This window comes from Mycetomoellerius zeteki, unplaced genomic scaffold (genome assembly GCF_001594055.1).
Source record: "Mycetomoellerius zeteki isolate Tzet28-1 unplaced genomic scaffold, Tzet1.0 scaffold174, whole genome shotgun sequence".
NCBI lineage: Eukaryota > Metazoa > Arthropoda > Insecta > Hymenoptera > Formicidae > Mycetomoellerius > Mycetomoellerius zeteki.
In genome coordinates, this window is record NW_017256696.1 from 1,792,173 (window position 1) to 1,804,624 (window position 12,452).

At 37.9% G+C, this 12,452-nt stretch overlaps 2 protein-coding genes across 3 annotated transcripts in view; one reads left to right on the plus strand and one right to left on the minus strand.

Annotated features, from left to right (window-relative positions):
- The window catches only part of Inx3 (innexin 3), an 18,552-nt gene extending 13,219 nt beyond the window's left edge, over nucleotides 1–5,333 (minus strand). Inside the window, exon 1 of the mRNA XM_018446196.1 lies at nucleotides 4,961–5,333. The gene's annotated coding sequence lies outside the window, so the exon portion shown is untranslated. The remainder of the gene's footprint in view (nucleotides 1–4,960) is intronic.
- The window catches only part of spg (dedicator of cytokinesis spg), a 51,429-nt gene that overhangs the window by 25,971 nt on the left and 13,006 nt on the right, over nucleotides 1–12,452 (plus strand). The window lies entirely within an intron of this gene.

Below are 12,452 nucleotides of genomic sequence, written 5' to 3' on the forward strand. Positions count from 1 at the left end.
AAAAATTAACTGCTGCAACCAATTAAAAATGCTATGCTATATTTTACCATCTAATTTGCTGCCGCAGCCAATCTTTTTTTCAAAAAATTTTGTTATTATTCGTTTTATTTAATATATATTATTGATAATTTTTGAATTATCAATACTTTAATTAAGTGTCTCAAACGGATCTCTATATAAAACAAAAATAGAAAATATTAATAAGTAATTAATATTACAAACTGATTGTGTGCTCTCCGGTATTAGAATTAAAAAAAATTTATAAGAGGTAGAATTATTGAGTCCTTTCCCAGGTTTTGTAAAAAAGATTTGATTCATATACATAAAATTTTTTAGATGTATCGTTACACATCATATATTATACTCATATAGATCGTAATATACTTTTACGTGATATCATTCGTGTGTATTACAATTCTGAAGATTGATGCACGTTTCCTGAGACACCTCGTATACACACATTGTATGACGTGCCTTCACTCGACTCCGTACACGAACGTTATTCTACACGTCGACGAGCATCATAGCGTTAATATTTCATAGCGTCGTATAGTACAAGCGCTACGCTTTACTGATACGCTCGATAGGCACGCATGCACATCGGATTCATTCGAGATGCGAAAAATGAATGAAGACGATAGAGCTCAGGGAGGAGGTTAATGGTGTCTCGGCATCGTGGAAAACGACAGACGACAGTGATATAATAATGAGAAATATAAGACGAATATAATAATAATTAATTAGATCGCCATCTTTATAATGTACTCTAGAATTATAGATAAAGTATGTAAAATTAAATATAACCATTGTTGAGAACTTTAATAGATTGAAAAATTACAATTTAAACTTTTAAGAATTATTTTAATTTTACTTTTATCATTTTACTATTTTTTCGTAAACTAATTTTATTCTTAATACTTTCGCGAATTATAAATTGATTTTATTTTCGATCATTGTGTGTCTTTGTGATATACGTACATATTTTTATAAAGAAATTTTGTTAATTAATTAATACCGAATATTTTTGTTAGATATAATAGATTTCAAAACAATATTCATTTTGATTTACGATTCGGAAGGAATGGTCCATTCTTAATAATTATGTTCTTTCGAGAGCCTTGAAAGTGACGGCTGTTGAGAAATCGACTGCGGAGGCTGACTTTAAACCACAGATATAGAGAAATCGACGTCAGAAGCATTTTTTCAAGTGCATGTAACTGTCGAGAGATTAGAGGTAGACTATTGTTTTCTCACGGTTAGCCGATTAGCGTTAAAATCGTGGCAATTTATTTTTCTGTCAGCTTAAACTATAAATAACGCTGTAAAATAATTGAAGGTAATTCGATACTATTTCATACAGTCGGTACAATTTTAAAATAAAAACTCTACTAACGCGATAGCATTCGCTAAAATAATAAAATCAAATTATAATTTCAATGTCACATAAATGCGCGAAAAAATGTTACTGTTATTTAATACTTTTGAGGCTTCTATACGGGAATTTTCTACATAAGAAGCTATGCATTTCGCGGGTTATCTTCGTGTCCAAATCCATTATTAGAATGTCAACGTTTCGTGAACATTGCAGTTCACTTTATCGGGGCTTTATTCACTTTATTTATTTTATCGTTTCATGTTATTAGATTATTTTTGTATTGTAATGTATATGTACAGTTTTCTGTGTAGTTATCTCGTATAAAAATAAATTCTCGTAATTAGCTTCTCAAGAAACAATATCATTTTTCTTTACGGGAGACGCCTACTTTTTTTATGATATATTTACACGGTCGTTTCTAACGTTGTATTCAAGCAAAGAAGCGGAGAATTCTAACGTCTTTCATGAAACGTGGAGGCGGCAGATAGTGCTATGCATACATATCTATGAATTCCCGGTACTAAAATATAAGGTCCTTTCGTCGGTTCTTTATCATCGCCCTATCTTATTCAGGAAACTGGAAATCAAGAATCGGTCCTATCTACTGCACCAGGATCGCGTACATCGTTCGAGCTATCGAAACAAAGGACGAGGGATGTGTATTTCTCGCAATTGAAAATGAATTTCTTATCACATTAGAAAAATATGAAACTCTGGAGGATAAAAAATATGTCCAAAAATACAGCACATTAAACTTCACAGGTTTTTTGGAATCGGGAATTAAGCTTTTAATGACAGAAAATTATTTCGTTATCTATCTATATTTTAGGAAATTTCCTTCATCATCTTATCATGTAGATTGCAGACATCTTTGGGTGCTTTCTCTTTGATGATACAAGCCTTTGATGACACAAGCCTTTGATGATACAAACATTGTTCTATCTTTTTTGATATGAGAACGATACTTGTGTCGACTTCATGTGTCATCAAATGAAAAGCACTTTTGTTCTCAAGATTGTTATTAAAAAAGATAATGTAAGATAAGACGCTCCTATTTTGTTTTTTAGTCGAATTTTTCATTTTGTTATATTCGAACTTTAAATCACGTTAAACTCGACATTAAAAATCATACGAAAAAACTTTGATAAATCTCGTAATAGATAAATTAATTGTCAATGAAAACGTTTTGCCAATCATAAGCCATTCTTAAATAGGTATCACAATGATACCTATTTAAGAATAAGAAACATCTTTTGCAAGAGATGATATTAATTATAAAAGATTTTTAAGTGGGGATCACATCTTTTCCTCTAAATTTAATAAGCGCCTTCTACTTTATATCTTCACGCCACAATTTCTATATTTATTTAGTTTATGTTTTATTTTTTCGCGTCTATCGCACCTTATTTTTGTGCTTTACGTATCTCTCTCACTCGCGCGACTCGTGAACGATCTATCGATCGCGTGTGCGTTGACGCTTTTTTTTTCACGTTGATCGCGCGCGAGCCACGAGCCGTTCTCGCTCGAGCGGAACACAAGTAGCCGCGTTGCGAGAGAGCGAACCGCTCGTGATCGAGAAACGAGTCGAGTCGCTTCTCCTGCCTCTGTCGAAGCTCGGGTGAAGATGCCTACCGTTTAGGAAGGGTCTGCCGATTTCCGGAAAGGGCACTCTTGCCCTTGCCTGAAGCAAAGGCAAACTGGACAATGAATTAAAATTTGACCTGCTCCGCATTCCTAGGCGAACCGTCAGAGTTTAGAACTAGTTGACGTGAAAATTCTTTTCTCTCTCGCAGGAAATATGTACTGAAATGAATCAGGAGCACAGAAATCAACGCTGGATTCTTTGTGCGTTTTAACAATTTTATATTTCGTATTCTACATTAATAACAAATGTTTCGACCTTCTAATTAGGTCATCTTCAGTATAAATTTAAAAATATAAAATTTACGCACACAGAGAATTCAGCATTGGCTTTTATTCCCCTGATTTATTTATTTTTGACTTTATTATTGACTTTATCATAAAAGTCTTTATTTTAGTATTTTATACGCAGGCGTTAACAAATTCATAACTCTATGGATGTATTAATGTAATTCAATTATTCTTATAGATTTATATAGGATCTAATTAATCGAGTAAGATATATATATTTTATCTGAGTTGAGTAAGACATATATTTTAATGTTGCAAACAAACACCGAAGATATATATTTCATTGTAACACGCGGAGATATATATTTTTAAACGTACGTAATTATGTCGAATAGCGAAAAACGAGAATATGACGTTGGTTGGAAATAGCGAGTCAGCGTCAGGGGAACAACGTAAATGCGAGAGTTTGCGCTTCGTAACGAAGTGTACTTTGTTACGCAGGTAATAGGAATTGTGTGTGCGCGGTGAAAGAAGGATTACTCATTCCGAGGCTTGTGCGAGCCGATATCGGATCGGTTCGAACGATCGTTCGTTCTCTACCGGAGAGCCGGCTGCTTTGCCAATTGAGGTCGATTAAGCGTGCTGCCGCTGAGGAAGACGCGCGCGTTTCTCTCTCGACTTCGAGTTGCGGTGAGTTGCGCTCGTTGAAACCGCTCGTCGAAGAGCAATCGAACGATATACCACGCAATATAGCCGACAGTAGAACGAGCCATAATCTATGAGGCTGGATCCAGATAAAACGATCGCGAACGAGCAATGAATTCGTTTTAATGAACGTTATAGACGCGTAGTATACGAACGTCTCTTATAGAAATTTAATACTGGCGAATTAATCACTTATTTCGAGTATCAAAAATATTGCTTTAACGGTACTTTTAATATTGAAAATAAGTGGTGAAATGGCCAATATTAAATTTCTGTAAGGGACGTCTCTTTTCTTTCTGCTAAAAGAAAAGAGCTCGTTACGCTCGTTTACGACGATTCATTCTTGTTAACTTGATTTTATTTCTTTACTGCAGTATCTTAAAACTAGCTCCGATTGGACTGAACAAATAGATGAGAGCAAGCGACTTATTTCGACGGTAGCGCGAACTTTGCTTTCGAGCATCGTATATCGAGGACCGACCGGTGAATTCAATTTCCGACTTACACGGAACTCGCGTTCGTTGCATCAGCTGTGCCCTGCGTTTCGATCATAGCGTGCCTGAGCATCGAAATCTCTATCTCGGAATTCCACCGGAATTTCGGTGGCCAGCTCCGAAGGATTCCTGAATCCGGCTTTCTCGGATTCCAACAACAATCGAAAGAGACCACAAAACGAAGGTCTTTCGATCACGTTCCGGGCTTTGTTTATATATTATTGGAGCTTTGTTTATATATGTTTGTTCCACGTCGCATGCTTCAACGTGCTCCAACGTGCTTCTTATACCATAGCCTCTACTTACATCAATGCGTTGGAGCAAGTAGAAGCTAAGGTTGCTAAATCTATATTTATTTCACATCTTCATCCGAATCTGTGCGTTCTCGATCGCGCGATCGATGCATTTCGCGCGTCCGATTTTAATTCCCGCGTCTTTGCGTATCGATCGCGCGATCAATTTGCATCGAGAAAAATCATCTGGCGTTTATCTTTCCCTTCTTGTCAAACAATACCTTCCGTTTGTTGTCGAGCACAATGTCGAGTCCCTCGGCGAAACGTGGTTACTGTCGCTACCCCCTTACGTCGTGGTTGTTGGCTGGCGAATCCGAAACTAACCCCGCATTGGATTTTCGGCCTCACGCAGCCCTTCGAGGGTCCTAAGCTGCGCGCAGCAGCAACGCGCCGATTCGGTTAAAGATCGTCCTTCGTCTCTCGTCCCACGGGAGGGATGAGCGTTCTTTCCTTCTTTCCTCGAGTGATCGATCTATCGATCGATCCTCGAAAATCGCTTAGCGATTTTTCCTTGAATAAATATGAGCGCGAAAAAAGAAACCGGACACAAAAATGCGCACCAGATGCGGGAGAACGGAAAACCAGAGCGACGCGTTCCTCTATCTCTCTCTTTCTCTTCCTTTCTTCTGTTCCACGATGCAAACACGGATCCTGAATAAGACTCGCGCACACGACGCACTGACTGGGCCCGGAAAACGACTGACGCGAATGGCGAAGTACTCGCTCGGGGCCCCACCACTCCGCCATTTTGCTCCCAGACCGGGAGCTTGGTCGGATGAAGAAGAGGGAGTGCCAGGTGCGTACAGCAGTTTCCTGCCGAGATCGCACGCCTTCGAGTTTCCGTGTCGGTAGGCTCTTTTGCCGTTTCACGGAATCAACGCGTCGTCTTGCGAAATTTTATTGACAAAAGATATGCCATATTGCATACACTGAGAAAAATATTCTGATTAAACTAACATAAAGACCCAACGAGTATGGTATTTTGGTGTGACAGAATTTCAGATTATAACTAGACTTATCTATGACTATCCAAGAGCTTTTTTGTTGGTTCAATCGAATCTAATCTTGTTTAATCAAATATATTTCTCAGTGTAGATTGTATGTAAGAATTTGGAAAATTTTATCGACAATTTTGAAGGTTAAGATCCTGAGTGCAACGGAGAAAATATTAAAAGTAGGAATAAATATTAAGTATTAGAAATTTAAAAAATTAGGAGTAGAGATTAAACGTAACACATAAAAAATGGATACAAATATAGGACATATTTTATTTTTATTCATTATATCTGTTACATTTAATCTTTATTTTTTACTTTCTCCTTATTTCTCTATAAATATTAAATATTTAATATTTGTTCCTTTTCCTAATATTTCTTCCATTGTGCGCAGTCTAATATGAATTTTCCAAATGGAGGATGGAATAAATGTCTATTTCTTCGCGTATTTCAGATTTTACAACTTTCGCATTAAAAATATGAAAATGTTGAAACGTTTCTGAAGGCACCAGGATTTGCATGCCTTAATTATGACGAGTAAGACTGTTACGAAATATACGTTAGCAAATCGAAATGCAGCTACGCTCGCTCGGTACCTCGTTTCCTGCCGTTCCGAAATAATCTGTCTCTTGCTGCGTTTCCTTTTCCCTCCCGAAAAATTCAGCGAGGCACGAATTAACGTGTCGCTGAAATGTTCGTCTCTCCGCTTTTCTCGGTTAAAAAAAAAAAAGAAATAAATACCAGCATAAATGAAAATAAATTAATAATAAATTATCTTATATATAATAACGATATTTTATTATATATGACATTAAAAATTAATAATCATGTCGTAATGATGAATACACGAAACACCTCATAATTTTTAAGGATTCTCGTCCTCGACGTACGTACGAGAGCGTATTTTTAATTCATATAAGTTAATCCTCTTTTTCCCTAAAATTTCTGAGAACCAACTTCCAACGATCTCGACAGAAGCTCGTACGGCGCAGAGTGCCAATAAAAAGGTACCGTTTTCGCGGTCGCGACGAGTTCAAGGACCAAGAAGGGTCCACCGGCGCGGCCTCCTGGTGGACCCAGCGACTCCCCGAGCACGATGCACGCATCGTGTGAACTCACCTTTGCTTTCTCGACCTTTAACGTGTGTCTGCGACCGCAGCATCTCGACCAATCTCGACTGGAGCGAGATGAGCAAATATCCTGTCCCTCCTCCCCTTTTTTCTCTCTCTCTTTCTTTCTTTTCTTTTGCCTTTCTCGCTTTCAGCTGGTCTCTCCTTCTTTCTCCTCTCTCTCTCTCTCTCTCTCCCCCCCTTTCTTTGTCGCTCCAGATGAGGCCCAAGGTTTTCAGCTCGGTGAATACGCGGTAACCATGCCGGGAACCTGTTCCCTTCTGCCTCCTCTCTCTTCACGCTCAAGGGGGGTCGCTTCCAGCTCTTTAAAGGCTGCATTTGTACGTTTCCCCTGTGTCTTTCCTCTGGTTCTTCTCTCTTTCTTCCTGCGTTTGTTATTATCGTTGTTATCGCGCAGCACTACCATTAACGATTTAATCGCCATTAGATGCAATTAAGATTGCGCTACTGTTATTCACTTTGCTAATGTCGTTGTCGTTTGAAGAAAACATACATTTTCTCAAGACATCTGTCCGATTTAGTAAGATATGTGTTTAGTAATTTCATTTATTGTATTATTTTGTCTGTGTTTGTTAAGGAAGCAAATATTTTTTAATTATTTTAACTGCAATTTTTTATTTATTGATTTTTCCTATACAGCTGACAATAAATATTGTTTCCGCATCGGAATTGAAATGTTATCTGCTCACACTCTCTTTATTTGTGACTAAAGCTTCTTCTTTTCTATTGATCCTTAGGTATTAACTCGTATCGTTTGGAATTTCCGAATTCCCTAACATTTTCAGATTTCATCCTGACTTATAAGGTATCCGCGAGTTTCGATATAATTTGCCATAAGAAATTCACAAGTACGCTTTCGAAAAGTTTCAATATATTGAGAATGAAATGTCGCAACGTTACTTTTAAGTTAGACGTAACAGAAGAAAAACTAATTTGAAACTTATAGGTGTTGAAAATTCTTTTTTTAACCTCCAGACTCTGTGTAATGTACATTTATTGTATTGTACATCCAATTTGAAGACATTATCCGTTAAAATTATTTAATTCTACCAACATCACTGAGATCAGCAGTGCTACATAATAATGTATATGTTAAAGAAATAGTCAATATTTTGAAAAAAATTAATTTTTTTATGAATTACTTATTAAAATGCCCTTTAATTAAAAAAAATTTTTAACCTTTAAATATTAAAATCAGATTTAAAGGGGTTGAAACTAAAGCTGCCTACGAGTAACTGCATAATATATTTGAAATATGCCATGTATTATGACTACTTTTAGTGTTGATATAGCATATAATTTTCCATCAATTTAGGAATTAATTACAGTTCACTTTCCTAACTTCTTAGTTTAGTTAATCGCGTTTATTCCTATCTGATGCATACCACTTGTAATATAAACAGACTGTATATTATATCTATAGAGATTGAATAAGGATTAATGTTACAATCGGATTTTAATTCTGAACGGTTTGTTTTTGATAAGAGTCCTCAAGTGGATAAGGAGATTAGCGATTGTCAATGAAGGTGAAGGACATTGTTATCAGTGCATCCCACGAGTGGAGTACATTCGATCTACATCTAATTGTCGGTTATACTCGCGTCGCGGTTAAGTTACTCTCCTGTTAGCAGGGTCGAACATCGAACTACGCGGCGACGACGGCAACATTCATTATCTACGTCTCGTGGCAATTATTAATATTTCTAATGAGCGCGTGCCTGGGGGCCGAACAGAACGGTTCTCCGTCTTTTCGTCTTTGAGTCTTGTTTGTCTTTAATCACTCGATTTTCTCGTCTTTGAGTTTCGCGATCTTTTTCTATTTCTTTTGATCATCTTCCGGAATTTTTGAAAAAATCTTTTAACAATTATAATTATAAAATTTTCGATAAATGGATATCAAATTGAGGGGATGAGCGGAATAAAGGCCTAAATACAAAATCTTGATTTTGATAAAAATTAAAATAACTTGTTACTTTTTTATTATATCACAAATGGGAACAGTATTAAACGTTTATTTATATAATGTCTTTGAAAAGTTATATGTTATAATATTTTTCTATTATGATCAATATTTAAAAAGTTATTTACAATTTAAAAAATGCATTTAGTCCCTTTTTCCGAATATTGATCATAATATTGTAAGAATCGATAGAAAGAAAAGACTATGAACTGCAGAAATGTTTTTTATGTTCACATTCTTCTGGAAGAAATACAAAATGAATATGAAATACATTTTACTTTTACTTGTACAAAATAAATTGAAATAATGTTCAATCATCATCTGATGAGTTTTTGTAAGATTTTTTAACATAAATATGTTGTAATGAAAACACATTATTGTCGTACCATTTTCGTTCAGTCTCTGGTAAAAATCTCATTAATGATTTTAAATCATTTATGCCCTTTTTTCCATAGATTATATCATTTTCATCATCACAGGACAATCGAAACACATTCATATTTAACTAATGTAAGCATTAATTCCTTGTTTATTTGCGCTAATCTCCGGAAAAAGGGCCTAAGTAGAATTGTGCCTTTATTCCGCCAATCCTCTCAATTGTTATCATAAAAATTATGTAGATATTAATTTATTTACATTATATATTTTCAAAAATATGAGACTTGTGTTACAATTAGATAATTTTAAGACGTTATAATGTTTTCTTGGTTACGGTACGATTAATGATACGATAAGCTTCTCCAATACCATAAATGACAAATATGACCTTAGCTATGTAAAATAATAGTAAAGAGTTTCTGAGAACGCATTAATCTTGAATTACTCATTTGTGTCGATTTACTTCGAAATGAGTCGTGTGAAATCGCCTTAAGACTTACCCTTTCTTTCTGCTACAACCTCGGCGCCACATCGGGGCCTTACTACGATACGAGACTTGTAGGCCCTAAAGAGGGAGAGAGGAAAGGACTTTGTGGAGAGTTCCACGGCTACCGAGTCAGGCGAAGGAAATTAATGAATGGCGGCGATCTCGGCGGCGTTAATAAGCGTGCACCTGGGAGCGGAAATCGTTATACAAGGGGGAGGCCCTTTGCTGTTCTTTCTAGAACTCTACGTTGCGGATCAAGGGACTAAGTGTGATCGTGCATCGCTGTTGAATTCACGGTTTTCTGCTTTTCAGGAATATCACACGTAGTGTCTCAACATCGTCCGTTATAGGCAGGGTACTGTTAATGAATGCTTCAAACTCCTTTGAACTTTGCCGGACGACGCCGACGGTGCAAAGCGTAACCCTTTCCTCGGGTCGGAAGCAATATCTCTAATCTGTATACTTGAAAACTATCGCATATTACAGATGGAGTTTAATTGAAATAATAATTATGGTGTTTACTCACGAATATTTCCGATCAAAATTCAAGTAATCAAAATATGAATAAAAAGATAGTTATATTTCAATTGAAAATATTCTTTTAATACCGACGTATGAAGATACGACACATTGTATTTCTAAAAATACAATTCCAGAGAATTCGCTGTTGAAAACGGACGTCGCGGACTGTTATCGACGAGAAAAGCTGCGAGACTTAATCGCGCTTAATCGCTCGTCATTTCATCTAATTGAGACTGTGGGGGAAATCGGAGATTTGGCCCTGACATCTATTGCCACGCTGCCTTTTGCCGTGTGCCGGTACATAGGTGTAGTCCATGCAATGGAACTACAGCTCTCCGAATGCGATACGATACCGTGTTGGCTGTGTGTGGGTGGATGAATACGCGAGTATGTTTGCGCGTGTGCTACACGCGGGTACATACCCTCGAGCGAAGCCAGCCTCGACGTTCGTCTTCCCACGAACCCTTTACTGTACATACGAGTCTCGTTACTCGTTCCGGGATCAGGAAACACTCCCATTAAGGCCGTTTTACACGGTCACGCGAATAACTCCGGTTGGAACGCCGAAGCAGGGCACGGCGATCGCGTGTGAACCACCTGTCCGACTTTGAAAGGGCATTTGACGCAATCGCGGATGCGGTGATAAGCTCGCGAAAATCTCAAGTCCTCCTGTCGTCCTATACAATCTCATTATTTCCAAATACGATGCTTTAGTTCGCCGATGTCTAAATTTAATTGCAGTTTACGAAAATTTATAACAACTAGTAATTTAAAATTTAGACGTTAAAGTTTAGATTTTGTTTCGAATAATTTGCCAAGTTATTTATCCCTATTTCTTGTGAAAAGAAGTCGTCTAATATGGGCGTTAAATTATTTCAAAGCGATTAAGTGTGACTCAGAACGCTTGCGAGCGATTGTTCGCGATCTGCGGGACTTTGCAACGCGACTTCGTCGAAGGAGGATCGGCTCGAGGCACACGATGTCCTCTATGCTAATGCATAATTGTACATTCCATGCTGAAGGCGATGCTAATATCGCGACTACGATACGACACGTCCGTTGATATTTCGATGTTGAGTCACGTCAAAAGGATTACATCGACTTTGCTCTAAGAGCCATAGGGAGAGAGAAGGAGAGAGAGAGGGTAGATTACGCGTCCGAGAGTTGGAACGGGAAGTCCGCGGGACTAACTTCCCAGAAGCACCGACGTAATTATAGCGTTTAGAGCTACCGAACGGTAACTGAAACCTCCCTGAGCGACGCGAGAAAGGATGAGCTTCCGAACTGACATCTCTTACCTAATGAAGAGGAAAAGCCGAAGCTACGGGAGGATTCCTTCTCCCAATGAAAGGGATGAAAGAGGAACCCCCCGCGAGACGTTAAATTGGGAAACTAAATGGCCCCTTAGATGAAATATTATCTTCTGTAAGCTTATTAAATATTGTTATTGATTGAAATATCGAAAAGTTAAACACATTTATAAAAGCTCCTTATTAATAATAGAAACGTTTTCTTCAAGTTTTGAAGAGTTTGTAAGTTACAAAGGGAAACTTTATACAGAGACATAAATAATTACTGCTAGCAAAATAGATCGCACACATTTTGCACGTACTATTTTCATTTTTATTTTTATATTTTTTATTGCTGCATTACCTTTGAAGGATGACATTACATTTAAGTGCAATTTAATCGGTAACATCTAATCACTCTTCCTCATTGACGAGAAGCTGAGCGTTCAACTAACGTCGATATTCCGAGAGGCGGTAGTTCGATGCCCCCTCGTTCGCTCATTCGAGAGAAAGATAGAGAGGGAGAGAGAGAGAAAGCTGAACGGTCCTTTCATTCGACGTGGGCGAGGAAGTCGTCGAACTTCCGAAGCTCCATCGACGAGGAAGCGACTTTAACTTCTCGTCGTCTTCGAGGCTCCACGTGTCAAGCGAGTCTCGACACGGGCATTGGCCGAACGAATTCGTCATCTCGGGGTGAAAGGAGAGGGAGACTCGTCCTCGTGGAGCCGGTCACCGTAGAAAAGACCCACGGTGTCCGCTGGAATATATCCGATATCTTTGGAATGGGGCATAGGTCCCAACGACGCAGTGGTGGTGGTGGCGGCGGCGGCGGCGGACATTGCCTGAACCTGTCTCCACGCATCGAAGTCTGCCTGCTCACCTGCATTCCATCATGAGGAACCTGGAGGGAGAGCTTTCGGGGCCTGCAGGATCGTGCGAATCGTGTTCAATG